At 39.5% G+C, this 14,298-nt stretch overlaps 1 non-coding gene across 1 annotated transcript; it reads left to right on the top strand.

Moving 5' to 3' along the window:
• The first annotated feature begins 2,383 nt into the window (after nucleotides 1–2,383).
• trnap-agg (transfer RNA proline (anticodon AGG)) lies at nucleotides 2,384–2,455 on the top strand. The gene has a single exon. It is a non-coding gene; the product is annotated as a tRNA-Pro (tRNA).
• Nucleotides 2,456–14,298: the final 11,843 nt, after the last annotated feature.

The following is a 14,298-nucleotide window of genomic DNA, read 5'->3' as shown; positions in this document are numbered from 1 at the left end:
ACACACACACACACACACACACACACACACACACACACACACACACACACTCACACACACACACACAAAGGGAGTATGCTATTTCAAACTGAATGGAGAGAAAAAATAAAGTACATTAAATTGAGTCAAATGAAAGCAAATGGATACACTAAAGTGAGTGAGAGTGGAAACTGTCGCTGGTTCCACTTTTAAAATCGAAGATTGACTATTCAGCTGATGAATCACTCAATTCACACACACTGGGTTGCAAAGCGGATAACTGTCTGTGTACATTCTCTACTGTGGTTTCAGACACCGATGGATTGTCTCAGTGACCACCATCACGCGGCTCTGATTTGCCGTGTAGGAAATCTTCTCCCACATGTCTACAATTCCAATTAAATGGAATCTGGCAGCAGGAGAGCCAACTAGAGCAGCTAATTTATGGAACAGCAATCGAGAATGTGCCCGACTGACACCAGGAATCAATGTCTATGTCCTCAGTTCCAAACCCCTGTGCTTCACAGCCATCAGGTGGCAGACATGGCCATCACTCATTACAGGAACTCCTATCTCTAACCATTTAAAGCTGCCCTGCTGCCTGCATTGTGGTTACCTGCACCCATTGATCTATAAACCCTAAAATGTGAGTTTATTATTATTATTATTATTATTATTATTATTATTAATATTATTACTAGTAGTAGTAGTAGTAGTTGTTGTTGTAGTAGTAAGACCATCCACAAAAAAAATCTGCGGCCCCTGGGCATACACACAGAACAATCGGCAGACATTAAATACATTCATTTATATGCAACACCATTACGTAGAGCAATCCATAAGCATCTAGTATAACTAAAAAAATGACAATTCATTACAATTAAAAAACTAAAAATTAATGTCAACATGACTGGTTGCTTAATATCAATTTTTTTTGTGTCATGGGAAAAGATTAATAGATCAATCAATACACTAAAGGGATGAACCTCAACAAGTGCTTAATCCTTGGTGGCTGACTGATTCCCCTCCATAATGTGCATTTAAATAATTACAAGTAATGCTGGGCCTTTTTATTTACTGTGGTAGTGACTCACACAAACAATTGTAAAAATGAATGGCAATCCACATACGGAAAGTGACAAATTCAGAAAAATGTACTGTAGTTTGTTTCAACCTAGTTCTTATTTTAATATTTGTAGCCTTAATTGGTTTAAGGGAAGAAAAAAATATACAGAAGTATGTTCATGGCTACACTCTTTTATTCTAAGAAGTACCTTTATTTAGTCAAGTGTTTCACAGACTGAAAATCAGACAATGTAGAAAAGAATAAGCAACAAACAAAGCAAAAAGACAGTAGGCCTGGTTAAAATAATCCTTGAATGAAACACAAACAAATAAGAATAAGAAGAACAAAACAGAATAAGCACAATGAAAAAAATAAATAAAAAATGTCTAAACTGTGTGGTGGAAAAAAAATCCTATACCCGCTTTGCGTGAGTCTTCTAATGCTGAAATACATAATACCAAAAACCAGGTTGTCTTTTAAGTATTTATTCTCTGCGCAGAGAAGGTTCAATCATCACAACAGAATGCGTACAGTCTCAGTGAGGAAGAACCTCGAAAAAAGTGAACAAGCTTTCTTTATACAGAATGAGCAAAGGTGGGGCCGATGGCCGATGTTACAGACGTTTCGGTCTCAGACTTTTGGTCTCAGACTGATAGGAACAACAAGTGAAAACAAACGACCAGCAACCAAAACAAGCGGCCCAAAGGCCTTGGCATGGAACATTCTCATACAACACAGTCAGTTATCTATGTGAACAGGCAAGGGAGAATTATACTTTTGCACAACAGAGACACGGTGAAGTTCAACAAAGTCCAGAGCAAAATGACTTATGCATGAATACAATATACTGAGTAGAAATATATACTACGTAAAAACTTACCATTACAACTGAGAAACACGTCTGCCAACAGGAGTTAAACGAAGACGGAAGTAGCTGGGAGTGATGCCGCTTGCCTCAGCCTCTTTCTCACAGCGTATGTCGACCTCTGGCGGTTGTTAAGCGACGTCACAACAACGTCAACGTTCCAAAAATAATGGACTCTTCCAACTCTTCTCACAAAGAGGAATACAGACACATTTACCGGGTCAGAAGGATTGAGCTTCGCCAAACAACACAAATGAATGAGAAAGTTAAAGAAATGTATGTTAGGTTCGACGAGAAACATTGTTTGCAGTTTTTTAAGAGAAAAACCAAACACTTCACTTTTTCGACGTCTCGTCATGATCTACCTTCAGGGTAGGTTACTGGTATAACTTAAAAATAGAAACAAAACATGCTGAAGAAACCTTCCCTCTCTTTATTTACAAAATTGCAACATGTACTCTATTGCACAACTTGGCTCGTTGGTCTAGGGGTATGATTCTCGCTTAGGGTGCGAGAGGTCCCGGGTTCAAATCCCGGACGAGCCCTCGGTTTTTTAGTACATCAAGAATGTTTTTCTTTTTCCTTTTTAGGGAAAGCTATTGGTTCAGGTTGGCTAAAATATACATTGTAGTCTACAAATGCTCTGCCAAAACATACACGTCAAAGAATAAAAAACGGTAAATGGAATACAGATTCCACTTCTATCTTTAATTAAGTAGCTGTACAGTATTACAAACACACACACACACACACATCTACAGTTTGTTCCTGGTCTTCACTGAAGCTATTATGTTTACCCTGAATTAAACATTCAAACCCCAGAACCAAGACATGCACTATTCCATCAAATGGAAATTTATTGAGGATGGCTTGCATATTATTGTAGACATATTTCCTCAAAATTGAACCTGGCAGAAACTTTGTAATCTCAAGTGGAAAATAAACGTCTGCCGGTTGGATCAATGTTTTGCTAGACAACATTGGTTTGTGCTGACTGCCTGATGACGTAACATAATAGCAATGATTTTAATATATATTGCACCTTTCATACACAAAATACAGCTGAAATTAGGCTACTTAAAACAAACAACTAGAAATTAAAGAAAAAGATTGAAACAACAGTTACTTTAAAATACATCCAAAAAGATATCTAAAAAAGGAAGTTAGGTACATAAATACAAACAATAAACAAATGACACAGGTTCTAAAATGATTAGTCATGGTTTATTCAATCAACAACAATTATAATAATACATTAAATCTTTTATCAAGCAAAAATGCAAAACATTTGCTGTTTCCAGCCTCTTAAATGAGAGGATTTCCACATTTCTGCCATTTTATTTAAGAAATCATTAAGCAGTATCGAAAAATTATTCAACAGATCTGTTAATAATGAAAGTAATTATTTGTTGCTGCCCTAAAAGGACTTAAATAAGTAAGTTATAGGAAAATAAATAAGTACATATAAACTACTTACAGTTTTTAGGTAAAACTGTATATTGTCATAGCTTCAGAGGAAAACATAATTTTCATACATTTATTTGACAGCTATATTTTTTGCAGATTAAAATGTTCTAATACAAATCACAAGCTCTGCCTTTGAAATATGATGCATTGCATGAACTAGCACTATATAAAGTAGTTAAAATAGCTAGAGCATTAAAAAAAACGTTAAACCCTGAACATTAATAATGCAGTAGTATAACTTGTATAACGATATAACCCATATGAGACTTGTCCCTCTTTAAGAAGTACTTTTGATGTTTTGGTACATTTTGCTGGTAATACTCATGTACTTCTGTCCATTGTTCTTGTTCCTCTCAATTCCCACCAGAGGGCACAATTTACTAAACTTTCTTTTCTACGGTCAGCAGACTTCAGAGCATGTTGGCATCTATTATCCTCATGCAATATTAGAGTAAACAATAAATCAGGTTACAAATATTACTGTAGTTATCTGTGTCCATTTTGTTTCTCGTTGTACATGTCCTGACTATGTCCCGGCACCTTTTTATTGAAAAAAAGGACGCCATGACAAATGTACATCTTGACACTGCATACTTGTAAAGTGCATGATGACCGTTGCTCTCCTCCCTTTTCCAAGGAGCCATGAGAAATAGTGAGATTACCTCATCTTCTAAGAGGAGTGTTTTATTTTCACAGCTTGTCTTAAATATGAAGGGAAACCATCCCTCCACTCCTCATTTGGTTGTACTACTTATACTGTTCAGGACCAAACTGCTGGAGTATCCCAGTGTGCACTTTAAGAGAAGTTTGATGACAGTCCAGTGATTGGGCCAACATGCATTTAGACGGAAAACCACATTCACATCGAAGATTTAGAGTTCTCCTCTCACTTAACGTGCATGTCTGTGGACTGTGGGAGAACATGTAAAGTCTATAAGGCCCAGCGGGGTTCAAACCCACAGACTTTTTGTTGTAAGGCTATCGGGGAAACCAAGTGAAAACATCTGTGTGTTGACTTTGAAGTCTTTACGCAGCCCTAAACCTCCACTTCCCTTTGCCCACGCTCATCCAACACATTGTCACTCTCAACTCGTCGAGAGGCTCGGTCAGTGGCCACATGCCTCAAACTATGACACTCTAGGCGCTCTTCTAGCGTCAGTCTTGGACGTGTCAGGGACGTGTCAGAGACGGGACGTGTCAGAGACGGGACGTGTCAGGGACGTGTCAGGGACTGACTGATCGAACTGTGATGATGTGTTTGAATTCAAAATTCACTCCGCAAATTTAATTTATCCAAACCAATAACAGCTATATCAACAGCTATCAACCTGCACTCCTAATTTGTCAGGTAACTGACGTTAGCTAAGTAACAAAAGTAAGGTAAAAAAAAACTCAATGTTGACTTGTCACACCAGACACGAACAGCTGGTACCTGGGTGAAAGTCCTGTGTTTGTATGTCTCATGGGCCAGAAGGTGATGTTTCTTTGTGTGAATGTTCCAGCATTTTGCCAAAAACTGAAGATGACAATAATGATGATAATAGTAATGATTGGTTCTCCAGTTGGTTATCCGCTCTTGTTACATTGGTAGGCTAAATCGAGAATCCACCAGCAAAAGTGAACGGCCCGCTGCATGGCAACATGCATAGCTCAGTATTCCGCACCCCGAAGCCCCACCCCCCGCTGCTGCACAGTGCGCCGTTTGCTTGTTTATTCAAAGGTTATAAATACTGAACACGTCACATGTCCAAATTGCAAGGCACTTCTGCCGAGTGTGAAGTAGATCGGAAGAACAGTACAGACAGACAGATTTATTTCTTTATAGTTTCTAGAAGCGACCAGTTAGACATCGTCAAATCTACATCTAACATTGAAACTCCAAACCTCAAATACATAGTAAATCAGTGCCACTTTTGTTCTCTGGGAGCGTACCTCCCTCTTTAAAGATTCATCCAAAGGAAAGTTTCACAGCAGAACCACCAACCCAGTCTGGTGGAGGACGTTTGTGTCCTGAATAATAATCAGAGCCGTCTGACAAAGTCTGCAATCTGATCCATCTGACTGACTGTGTTGGAAATGTTAACTGGCGTGAAGGCTGTTTATTTGCGAGAGCATCAGCAAATCTTCAGAAAGACTTTCGCTCCCACCTGTTCCCAAGCTATAACAAAACACAATGCAGACACCTCTCCTTGATGTATGGAGACATGTAATGAATAAAATCAGTAAAAGGTGAGAAAGTGACAGTTACAGCTAAAGATGAAAAAAAAAATTTGACTGTTTTTTTTTTTTTAAACCAAATTCTCTATTTTGACACTTTCTTTGGAGGAGTGTATCTGTGAATTAATAAATATGAATGACACAAAATCTAACCAGCTCATAGCACTTTGTCCTTTTGTTCCCTGTTTGAATAAGAATATGTACACATACTAGATCCTCCTTGCTTTGGACACACATTTTCTTAAAGTTAGAAATTGAACCCAGTTCATCCAAACAACGTATGAGCGACCTTTGAACCTTTGTTGTGTTTGGCCGGCTGAGGCGTCCTGCTGCGGCACATGGCTTTCACAGCCTTAACACAAGAAAAAAGAAACAAAAGCAATCCGTGCACACTGGAGGCCATGCCACTGCAAACAGTTGCTCTCCTCTCCTGCAGGGTTCTCAATAAGCGAAGATTTTTTTCCCAGAACAGGATGTGGCTGGAAGGACATCTGAGATGACAGAAGAACACAAAGTGAGACAGAGAGAGCTGTTTTGTGTTTAACTTTAGTTGAACCAACCAGTAAGAAAAATAAGCAACATTATCTGAATGTCTTTCCACCTCTATCTTTATATGTTGCATTTCTTTCTTTCGTTTTTAGCCACATTTCCTAGATGGGGTACCAATTACAGCCGCAATCACCTCACTGATCCTACTGTCATTTAAATCACGTCCGCAGAAACGTCCTTGTATTTTAGAGTGGATAAAGATATATTTTTTATTTTACTTTTATGTGAAAATGGAGTAAAAAAAAAAGTGACAGAAATATTTTAACGTCTCCAACACAAATGTCTATTCGGGAACCAATGTGATGACAAAAAAAATTAAAGCCATCAGGGGAGCAAAACCCTTAAAAGCTCATCAAATGGGCTGTTTTAATGCCAGTAGATACTCTTCTGGTATTCTTTTTGAGCTCTATAGAGTATATTGATTTCATTTTGTATGCTGAATTAGCTCTAAACTACAAATTTGGCACCAGAACCTGACCATGTTTCTTATCTTTTAGAAAATGAAAATAGAAACAAGTGTCTTTTTCTTTTTTATATATTTGGTATCGTTATAGCTCACTGTTTTTGTTTCTGTTTCCCTCCACCTATATGTTTAGCTGCAGTGAAGAGTTCATTCCAATTTATAGCCAGATGGACAGATAGGAGGTCTTGGTTTAAGCAGCATGGGATTATCTTCTGATAAGAAACGCGTCTTGTAACTGATACTTTAAGTTACTACATGCTCTGTATTCGACACATACTATTAACAACTTTATACTATACTATATACTGCTGTATAACAACCTTTGTAAAAAATTTAGTGGAGTAATGTCTCTCTGAGCAGAGAATGAAGTTGCTCTCCCTTTGTGTTGTGTTGTAATCCGAGCTTCTTTGTGCTTTGTTTACATAGCTGGGCCAGCCGCGCATGAACGCTCAGGTAATCACTGTTAGCACAGTTAGCTGCTAGCCAGAGGCTCGGCCGGCGCCATGTTGAGAGCCATTGTGAGGCAACAGACATGCTTTCAATTTCACGTAAAGCACCTTTTAATTACAGCCTTTTACTTTCCAACGCACTCTTGCTTAGATGAGTCGAATGAGATGAAGACAAAGACACAATAGTTTGTAGAGCCTGGAGTTGATGAGAGACGCAGACTTGATGAAGCCTATAAAACCTTAATCCTGCCGTGTCCAAAAAATGAAATCTTCACAGGCTGAGTGGTCAAATGCAAGCAGATGTCTGCCAGAGTTCACTGTGCAGAAAACTACAAGCTCAATGGATTCAGTCAGTTGCAGGGAAGAATGCACGCGTAATAATTAACCCTCCAGGTTTGTTTAGGAATGAGTGGATTGCAACAGTCACTCATTACTACACATCAAAGAGTCCTCTGTTTCAGCAGAATTTCAAGGAGACATTCATACGCTGCCGTCGTGAACAAGCATGAAAACAAGCAATCTGCTCTAACAAAGAGTCACTCGACTGTCAATTAATTGCCTTGTAACGAGACAAAGGCCCAAAATATTGTCTTTTGATTAGGGGCATTATCAACAGTAGCAGCCTGTGGCAGAAGGGATGTGGGTTCAGTGATCAGGGTAATTGGATATTAACTGTACTTGGCAAGAAATTCTCTCCTGCGATCATCGGATGAATTCGGCAGTCCAAAGTATGACGCTCTGCAACAAATCTAAAGGGCTAGGATCCGGATTCTGACATGTGTGATTACTCAAGAGGAAAACAGAGATGTCGAGGAAGGGCTTGTATGATTGCTTTTCTAGCCCTGCCTGTCTCTTGGGAATCTTTTTATCTGTGCATGGGACAGATCGATGTTGAGTCTTGATGAACAACACTTCATTCCGTGACCACCTTGCTGCTTTTGGCTGTCTGGTTAAAGCCGGATCCAGCTGTCCCGCCTGCAGAAAATGTTGTGTGCAAAAATGAATAATAACAAAGACGCTGCCCTGTTTTAGTTTATCCTCTCTAGAAACCCTCCCAGAGGATTGTTACGGTAAAGCTGGATGAGACCAAAAGGTCACTTCATCTACACCGGATAAAACCACTAAGCCACAACCTACGATATGTTCACTCAATTGTTTTTCAGCCACAGAAGAGCTGAAGAACAAACGTGAGAGTGGTGTATTGCCAGCAGGTATTTGCGTATCCACGGACTGTTCTATCATGTAGGATAGGTGTAGTGGAAAATACATGTCGGCCCATCTAAACAGTGGAGACAGTGACTGTTGATTAGCGAAGTGATGAAGCAAACCGTCGTATGTGCGTTGTCAAAATCTGACAACAATTTAATTAGATTAGACTGCGTGGTACAGTATGTACTCATGGTATTTTATATTTTCTTCCCAACAGAATGATAATAATCTTGAAGAAAGTTAGTCGATATCTCCAGGTTTGCGTGGGGATGTGAACCCTTTCCTGCAGGAAATTCGTCTTCCTGCACATGTTCCCTGACCTTAGATACAGGACTCTGACAAGACTCGTCTCATTTCTATTGTGGTGGTTGATTTTCTTTGACAAGACTGGTCACAGATGAGGTTGGAGTCGAAGATCAATTTTTGCAGAATTCTTTATTACATTGATACATGAATCATGGGAAGGAAAGCATAGTTTGCTGGACTGCTGAATTCCTTCAGCTTTTCTGAAGGAACCGTAAAACCTTTATACCCTCTTGTTACACAAAAGTGAGGGGGTGGAACATACAGGAGTGTCAAGTTTATGCCCATACGTGTATGTTAGCCAGATTATATTTAGGTCCGAGTCTGGCGTCAGTTATTTAAGAAATACCGAGAACAAAGTCTGTATATGGAGATGGTCAAAACACAGGCATGTAACACAGATATGTAAGACATTCTAGAAAGAGCTGACTTCACTGGTTCAGTCACTTACACCTGTTCAAGTCTGTCCAGTTACAGAGTTATTTAGTGAATACAAGAGTGTGTGTAATTCTACAATAAAGAGGTAATATATACTAATAAATAGCTGAACTATTACATACAATGTTATCAATCCTAACATGCATATACAGGAGATATAAAATATCTCCACACTATCCGTCCTGGTTCAAATATTGCAGTTACCACTATTCGGTTTAAAAAGCTCATTAAGAGGTTAACTTGGCGTCCTCTCTCCCACTATGTTTTTTCAAGGCACAGTTAGGGTGAGTGTGGATCAACTTATGCATGCAGCTGTGGAGCTGTGGAGGGCAGTCAACTTGCCGGGTAGGGAAAGGTGATGGAGGCCTGAAAGCAGCACCAACAAATGGTTTTGATTAGACATTGATGATTAGACATTGCACAATGACGCACTGTGTTAAGACTCTTGCCTTGTTAAAGCTTTGGTATTCTCATACATTCCGTTTTTTTACTGCGTCCATCCATTGCATCATTTTGTTTTGTACATATATATTTTCCATTTTTATGTCCATCTTTTACTGCAGTCAACATTTTTTTTAAATGCAGAAAAAGTTATGCTGCTCACAGCTGCACAACAAATGTCTCTCTTGTACTGTTGCTGCGTCTAACTGTTACTGCTGTTATTAACTCCTATTTATCATCCAGTGGCGTCATCTGTAATGCAAGCTAAAAACACACAAACAGTCCTCATTTCTAAATGACAAATTAAGTTGTTTGTCAGTGCCATGTGGGTCCAAAATTACCCAAGATGCAAGCCTTTTTCTGAAGTGCTCCTCTACATTAGGGTATCTTTAAAAGTTAGTTAGTGGAAGACAGGATGCAAACCCCAATCTCCAAAGTCACGCATCCACCCAGTCCTTGTTTTGTTTGTGAATGTCGCGCTGCTTTCTTCTTCAAATCAAATATTTCCGCGACTCATACAGGTAAATTGAACAACAACACCAAGACTATTATTTTTGTGGTGATGACAGCACCACCCGCCAGCCCGACCTTCAACCGTACTGTAAGAGCCGTATTAGACTTAATAAGATGTGTAAAGTGATTTGTGTAAAAACAATGTTGAAATGCTCCTTTAGTCGCGCTACTGACTACGTCACAGCCAATAGCTCTCAGTTGAGGTTAATCAGTCTGCGGAGCAAGATAGTTTTTTGACCGTTGTGCCAACGTTGTGACAAGTTGAGCACAGAATGTTTCTTGTAATTTTATTTTTGTTGAGTAAAACCTTTTAAATGGAGTTACTGCCTCTGAAGACTCATTTCGAGTCAAGCTTATTGCCAAACACAGACTGTAACAGTAGTGGTAATGGGGATCACCGGACGGAGGTAAGATTGCCACTACACATACTCTTACTTTCTTATGCGTGGGAAAGGTTGTTTTTGCCAAGACACGCATTCCTCAAGAGATATCCAGGGCCAGAGGGCATTCACTTTTCTTACACCTCAATTCCTTTCATTGTTTATGGCTTAATCGACATTTACTGTAACACAGCGAAGAGCCCGATTTTTATACTCACCATTTTGCTTTAAAGTTGAGAGAACTAAATGTGACTAAATGGGATTTACTATTGCGGCTAACTGCATATGAAACATCTTTCTGGACAACTTGCCGATAAACCAAAGGAGCTGACAAAGACCACGTAAACACCAACATAAAGCCAACCAGGCTAAAACCCCCTCCAAAATGCCCAGTTTCCACCCTACCATCAAGTATTATAGTTTGTGCATACTTCAGAATGTGCCTAATAACCTTGGTGAATATGGAGAAGTTTCTTCTTCCCAAGCAAAAGTTATTCATACATTCTTTCAGACCTACCAAAAAATGTGTCCCTTCTCAGTCATGCACAGTGTCAGCCCTTCTATCAAGTAGTGGGGCATATAATCTTTGCTGTAAATGTGGTGGATACGAAGAATGTTCTACTTTCCCAGCATAGATATAGTGGGATTTCAGACTGCATTTACCAAAAGTTGTATCCCCTATCTATAATGCACATATGCTGCCCTGCCCTACCGTCATAATGGTACGATCTGAAGTACAAAATAAAATACTTGACGGTTGGGCAGAGACTGTGCATTATAGAGAGGGGATACATTATTTGGCAGGCCTGAATTTTTATCGCACTATAACATTTGCTGGTAAAGAAGAAACTCTATATTCAACAAGGTTAACTCCATATGCACAACCACCCAGATCCAAAACCTAAACAACCTGAAATCTACTGCTGCTCTCAAGGAAAATGTAAAAGCAGAGGACATACTTTTCTTTACTCCAGATGTTAATGTACACGCAGAAGTCCATCTCAGTAATCTGTGATGCCATCGATCTGAAGCCGCTCCATTGACAGTGAATGGGAGACTTACTATGTGTACCATGTGACCGTGCAATAAGAGAATAACAGTGTTACCTTATCAACAGTTGGTGAGCGCAGTGAGTGAAAGGACTTTGGCTGACACAGAGACAACACAGAGAAGTCACTTCTAACCTTTTTCAGAGGGGAAATCCATTGCACAGTCACTGACACATCGACCTGCTAGATTACTTATTTCCCAGCATGCCAACAAACCAAAGAATTGAGACTTTGTATCACTAAGTACCCCCAATATCAGATCGATCAGCCGTCACCCTAAAACACTTGTGTCTTTAATTGTTAATGATGGTCTTCATGGGCTATGTCATTACTTTGAAACAATTTAAACCTTTGTGGATAATGTGGGATCTATTGTGTAAGGTTAAAATGTTTCATGTGATTCTAGTTAGTATGCAGATTTGCCTTGCACATCTTTTTTGACTTCATTGCTAAATTTTCCTCTCATAAAAGTGTCCACTACAGCTGGTCTCACTCTCAAGTTCACTCATCCCCAGCAGTTCTCAGTCCCAGCACATTTTGAGGGGAATTTAAGGTTCTTACATTCATGACTGTGAGGCTGTGCGGAGGAGAAGTGGAGAAACCAAACAGAAAATGTGCAGAAGCCATGGACTGGGCCCTAATTTTCTTTTCTGCCTTCATTAGCCGCAGAGGGATTAACCCTCATGCTGGCTGCCTACAGAGGGGTGATAGGAGCTGGGGAGGGTGTGTAGACAAAAGGCGATTAAGACTTGTTCACCTATTCACAGTAGGAAACGATAAGAGACTATGAGATCATAAACAGGTCCAGAAATGTGCAGAAAGTATTCAGCATAGCATTCAAAGAAAGTGCAATATCTAGTAGTACAAATCCTTTCAAATTCCAAACATTTGATCCAAATTCATCAAAATGAGGAATGAGGTTTATTCCCAGTCATATAATGAATAATAATCATTCTTTTTTGCATTTCTAACTATTTTGCAGAGCAAATCAGGTTGTGGATTATTGTGTGTTTTATTTAATGTACTCATCTGAACTAGATTACCCAAAGGAGGAGGGTCATCAACTCCATTTTGCCCCAGAGAAGGATCTCTGCATTGAAAGGGGGAGAATTAGCATCTTCTTGCAGCCTCACTGCTCCTTTTATACAGCAGCCCCCGTAGCTGTCAGCCTTGCCTTGCTTTCTTAGTTTGATCTGTCTGAGGTTCTGAATTCCAACACACTTCTCCCCCTCGTTTTTCAACCATGCCCACAGCAAATCAAAGAGCTGGAGATCATGACACAGATTGAAGCGAGGGTCCTTGATATAAATAGAGAGATTGACTGACATAAGACATCATAAGTGGCCAAATCAAAGTAGGGGAGGGAGATGGCGAACAGGAGGACGTGAAATGGAAAGCATCGAGCTGTCACAGCATGCTGCTGGGAGAGGTTGAGGTGGCGTGTTTGATGAGCGACTTGATGTCTGTGGTGTCAGGGCGAGTGACGCTTTGATGGCACAGTCAGAACTTTTCAGGGTCGATCAAGATCTATATCCACAGCAGGACAGCTGCAGGTTTTTTTTTTCCATTCCATCAGGCTGGCCGTGAAAGCTCTTACCACTACAACTGATGAGGAAGATCTTCTACTTTACATATACTATCATTTATAGCATATTTATCTTGATTAAACGAGTATCTGAAAAGAGTATTTATTAGTTTCATGTTCATAAAAAAAGAAATCTATTGAATAAAATATAACTTAGATTTAAAGATAAAAAATTACATTAGCTTTCACCATTTTTCACCTTAAGCTTTAAAGTTAGATAACTCCAATCATACTCTCATATGACAGTATCATACATATGTTATACATATCTGTCTCTCTACACTATCAAATAAAAGCACAAAATGTCCAAAAAATTATCTTAAAACAAGAAAACATTCGATTTCATTTACATTTCATGTGTGTACGGTATGAAACTACTTTTCTCCAGTGTTACATTACAGTATCATATTATAACCGCCGCTCGCTTTTTAATGCAATTTCATCATCTGGAACTTGTAATGTAGACTTCATGCTAACTGTGATGAATTACACAACTCAGGCAGGTTTCGCAACAAATTTATTGTCATTGACTGCCCAGCCTAAATTGTCATTTTCTTATCACTTTATTCATTCTGCCCAACATCAAAGCAAAAAGAGTAGGATTCAAAGTTGGCCCCTCCTCCTGGGCTCAACGACACCACAAGCGCACGCTCCCCTGACTGCGGCTAGTGTGCTCGCCAGCAGGTGAACTTCAACCCCAGATTCAGTGTATCATGGCACCAAATTTGAAATTTTTCACTGCTTTGTCCGCCATTTTTGTCACTTCCTCTTGGATCCTTGCTTACAATCTGGCACCTGGCAGTTAGGTTGCCCAGAAACATCCTGAACACTGCAAAATAGGAAAATATAGGCAGAGGGCAGATACAAAGAGCACAACACAATTAGTGGGTCACAAGTGATGATTCAGAGGGATTATTTTAGTTTGAGTCTATTCATAGTTTTTTAGGAACATCCTACTCTTTAATATTAATACTGATTTGTTGTTGGGAGTGGACATTGTTTTATTTGCTTTGCCCTACCATATGAGTAGACGGTGATGTCTCCATCCTGAAAACGTATTATCAGTCAACATCTTCTCAGGACTGCCTGATTTCCCTCTCTTTTAACTCTGTTTTCCTCGCCCTGCTAGGCGAGACAAATTACACCTTTATTGTCCTTATTGGTACATGGAGTCCGATGACGTCCCACCCTCAACCTCAGCAGGCATCTAATCAGCCAACACGGATGAAAACACCTGTGTGTGTGCAGGGACTTTAAGTGATGTTATTCCTGCAAATCGACTTACAAAAGCTTGTCCAGCTGCCTCGATCTCATCCACGCTGTGG

Source organism: Cebidichthys violaceus, unplaced genomic scaffold (genome assembly GCF_023349555.1).
Source record: "Cebidichthys violaceus isolate CVI_PGR_0920_01 unplaced genomic scaffold, fCebVio1.0.p SCAF_17, whole genome shotgun sequence".
Lineage (NCBI taxonomy): Eukaryota > Metazoa > Chordata > Actinopteri > Perciformes > Stichaeidae > Cebidichthys > Cebidichthys violaceus.
This window is presented reverse-complemented; position numbering and strand designations above follow the sequence as displayed.